This window comes from Lolium rigidum, chromosome 4 (assembly GCF_022539505.1).
Source record: "Lolium rigidum isolate FL_2022 chromosome 4, APGP_CSIRO_Lrig_0.1, whole genome shotgun sequence".
Taxonomy (NCBI): Eukaryota; Viridiplantae; Streptophyta; class Magnoliopsida; order Poales; family Poaceae; genus Lolium; species Lolium rigidum.
The window spans coordinates 4,844,183-4,848,813 of NC_061511.1; positions in this window are offsets into that span (position 1 = coordinate 4,844,183).

The following is a 4,631-nucleotide window of genomic DNA, read 5'->3' on the forward strand; positions in this document are numbered from 1 at the left end:
AAGCGCCGACGGCGAGTGTGTTGGGAGATCCAGTGGCTGAATCCAGCGGAGGGCCTGACGAGACGAAGCCCTTATTCAGAACTCTTGCGTCTCTACTCCACCCGAAGCCCAAAATAAACGGCAGCGCCAGCTTAACGCTATTGTACAAAAATATTAGGAAATTTAAACTACTCAGCTCTGTCCTACCAAAAGTGTCATAATTTTATCAAAAGCTAGATGTATCTACCTACTAGATAGTGTCTAGATACATCTAAACTTTGACAAAGTTGAGACATTTTTTATGGGACGGAGGGAGTAAAACATTTAGTAGAAAAAACCTAAACAAATCCCGGAGCCGGAAGAGCCCAAGCCCAAGCCTGACCGGAACTAAATGGTGAAGAAAGCCCCGCGGCGACACGCGTCACGTCGCTGGCGGTACCCGTGCGCGGCGTTTGGTCAACGTCCTGCCTACGGCGCCACCATGCTCGCAAGACAATGCGGTTGAACGGCTAGGAGCCGGGGCTGGTGAAGCGGGCGATCTCCGCCTCGCGCTCACGTTGGAAGATGCATTGTTTGGCCCCCATGTCGGGTCGTCTTGCGGCGCTCCGCTATGAGGGCGCGAAGCCCCCCCCCCCCCCCCCGGACAATGGAGGAACAAGGCGATATTCTGATGGCACGAGGAGCCCCGCTTAATGAAGCACCACCGCCTCCTCAAGGTCGAGGTTGTGCAGGCGGTTGTCGGTGCCGATGTTATCGGCTTCGTGGTTGTGCGCCATCTTCGTGGAGCAGGTGGGCAGCGGGAAGGAATGGAGACGGAGAAGGAGGATCGGCGGGAAGGAATGGAGATAGTGGTGCCGACGCGAATGTTTTATAGTGGAGGCTGGTGTGTGCATTGAAGACGGTGGGAGCTCTACCGTCGCCGTGTAGATAGGCGCGTGGAGTGTGCGGGCGGCATACCATCGCATCGCCACCTAGGGAACTGGTGCGGCCACTGTATGACGACAGGCCTCGCCACACTGTCATTTAAAACGTGATGCGGTGGTTGGGTCTCTCACAAGAAGGTCCCACGCTGGAGATTCGACGTGGCACAAGGCGCCGGCTCGCCTGATTCACACCCCGCCTGTAGGGGTCGGCATGGGGTTGCCGATAGTTTTATTGGGCTTGAGAACGCGCTGGCAGTTTTTAGGGTTCTCCCGTGTTAGCCTAAAAACATGTGGCAACCTAATAGGGCTTTTGGGGCTGCCGGTGAAGATGCTCTAACAGATCCATAAAAGAGAGCGAAAACATATGGTTTTGGTGTTTTTTGAACCATGGAAAGGCCCAAAAGGGCCTGAAGGTGCATTGCTTCATCGGCGGGTTACTACTTGAGTACATGACAAAAGAAAAAACCAAACTTTAAACATTAGCACAAAGGATCCTAACAAATAGTAAGAAACCTCCACAAGTATATAGTTGGGACTCCATCGCCGGACACCCTTTCCATCGTCAGGGATGAAACCACTTGGAAGAGAGAGAGAATGTGTTGCCTGCTGCCGGGAATCTATTCGAGGGCCTCCGTCTTGGAGGTTGAATCGATGCCATCGATGGCATCAAGAGTGGCTGCCTCATCAGCCCGAGATCATGGCAGCGAGCCAAGGCCACCATGTGATAAACTCCAACTAGTTGCAGCAAGGATCCTCCCCTGTATCTTTCACCTTTGGAGGCCAATGAGTTATACTACATATTTCCCTCGCCACCATGGCCGGCCAGCGGATGTAGTACTGCAACGAAGCCCCAAAAGAAAAGATGGAAGCGCTTATTGGAGGAGCTTATTGTCTTCCTCCTCGGAAGCTCGTCGGAGAAGACCGGAGCCCGAAGATGACCATCCAACGTCATGCGGACATGTAGCCTTATTTTTAGAGATCCCTGAGTGCAGCCTCCTCCACCGCCACAACTCCTGCCACAAGAGTTGCACGACGATGAAGAAGAAACTCAGGCTGCCCTTGATCTGGTCGGGGAGATCTGGACCTACTCCAAGAGTGGGGCGGCGAGCTGGGGAGGAAGTGGCCGAATTTGGGAGGAAGATATAGTGAAGAAAGGAGAAAAAAATACCGTTCACAGGTGGATCCTACGGACAAATTTCTATATGCTTGATTTTTACAGTTGTTTCGTGATACAACAACTTGGCACCTTAAAACATTAAAATATTTTACAGTGCACTTTGATACACTTTTACAATTCACATTTTTTTTAAGATTTCCTCTTACAATATCTCCAAGTGAATTTCCAAAATTTCCCTCGATTGCTAAAATAGCAATTTGGGCTAAAAATTAGCTCCAAGAGCATGTAAATCCACTTTTGAACTTGGGAGCATATGCTCCTACTACCCAAGAAAAACATTTCAAAGTTGTAGAAAAATGTGAACAAAAAATTGGCCCATATATGTCTATATCTGTGCACGCCAAGTTTCACCGAAAATTGATATTTTTTGTGTCTTGTGTAAAAAATATTAAAAGTATGTTTGGTGAAAAGCATTTTTTTAAGCACCAAATTTTTTATTCTTTGTGTACGACACAAAAAAATATCGGTTTTTCACAAAACAACATTATGAGCATATGGATCACTTTGGTTGCAACTATTGGATGGAAAATCTATTGACTGGTGCTATATCTGCGTTGCTTGATGCTGATACGTCCAAAACGTATCTACTTTCCCGAACACTTTTGCTATTGTTTTGCCTCTAATTTTTGTATTTTGGGTACAACTAACACGGACTAACACTACAAGAAAAGTTCTGATAGACAACGTCCCAAAATCGTCAACTAAGGGGCATTTTTCGTCGCCTATGGGCCTAACCCGACGATATGGGTTCTGTTGTCGAAACTGCGTCAGGCAAAGTCCTACGACGTTTTTTTCGGTCCGTCGCGTTTGGGCGCCCTTCCGCCACGGAAAATCGGACCGTTGCGGAAGTGTTTTCGGGAGCCCGTTGACTGCTGACGTCATGCAAACTGACACGTGGCAGACGCCGTTAACTGGCAGTTAACGGCGTTAACCGGCTGAAACCCCGTGGTAGATGGTAGGCCCACACGAGGCCTGCCACGTCTTAAGCGGGCCGGGCCAGATGACATAGTTTGACCGGTCAAATATATAGCTGGGCTGGTCCATTAGTTACGTGGGCCGGGCCTAACCTCTAAGGTTGACTGGTCAAAACTTAAAAGGGCCGGCCCATTTAACATGTGGGGTCCACATTACAGCAACTGGGCCGGCCCAAGAAGCAAGTGGGCCGGGCCAAAAACACAGGTGGGTCCCACTTTCCTGTTAAAGGGCCGGCCCATTTAGTGTTTGGGGTCCACCGTATAGCAAGTGGGCCGGCCCAACAAGCTAGTGGGCCGGGCCAAAAACACAGGTGGGTCCCACTTTCCAGTTAAAGGGTCGGCCCATTTAGTATCACTACAAGAAAAGTTGCCATGGCCGACGAAGTTGAAGTCGCGCCGTGGTTGCTGGTGTACCATGGCCGACGATTTTGGTCCCTCCGTGGTGCATGTCAAAACTTTTTTTTTTCTCGTTTTTGAGGCCACCTAGCCCGACGAAAGCGGCCAAATCGTCGCGTATGGTGGCCCCGGACGTGGTGCATCTCGAAATCTCGGGTTCGCCGGCCGAGTCAACGCAAATCCGCACCGCCGAGGGATGTAGGGCCCAGATGGCAGCCTCTCTGGCATTGTTTTTTTCTACATCGCGCCATCTCGTTCAACGTTCTCCGATCGAGCCGTTTACGATGCAGGATCATGGGTCCCGCATGTCATCCTCTATGAACCAAAATTCTTTCTATTCTTGGATTTTTTTTGACCCCCTGATTTCTGGCTACTTCCTTTTTCTTTTGATCCCTTGCCGCCTTGGAAACGTTGAGACCGCTGCCGCTAAATGGGACCCGCATGTCATCCTCTATGTGCAATCAACTTTCTTTTCTTGGAGTTTTTTTTGGCACCTCAAATTTGGTCACTTGCCTTTTTCTTTCGATCCCCTCGCCGCCTCTCAAACGGTGATACCGCTGCCGCTAACTCGGGACCCGCATGTCATCCTCTATGTACTATAAAACTTTCTTTTCCTGGATTATTTTTGGCACCTCAAATTTGGTCACTTGCCTTTTTCTTTCGATCCCCTGCCGCCTCTCAAACGGTGATACCGCTGCCGCTAACCGGGACCCGCATGTCATCCTCTATGTACTATAAAACTTTCTTTTCTTGAATTATTTTTGGCACCTCATATTTGGTCACTTGCCTTTTTCTTTCGATCCCCTGCCGCCTCTCAAACGGTGATACCGCTGTCGCTAACTCGGGACCCGCATGTCATCCTCTATGTACTATAAAACTTTCTTTTCATGGATTATTTTTGGCACCTCAAATTTGGTCACTTGCCTTTTTCTTTCAATCCCCTGCCGCCTCTCAAACGGTGATACCGCTGCTCGCTAACTGGGACCCGCATGTCATCCTCTATGTACTATAAAACTTTCTTTTCCTGGATTATTTTTGGCACCTCAAATTTGGTCACTTGCCTTTTTCTTTCGATCCCCTGCCGCCTCTCAAACGGGTGATACCTTGCTTCGCTAACTCGGGACCCGCATGTCATCCTCTATGTACTATAAAACTTTCTTTTCCTGGATTATTTTTGGCACC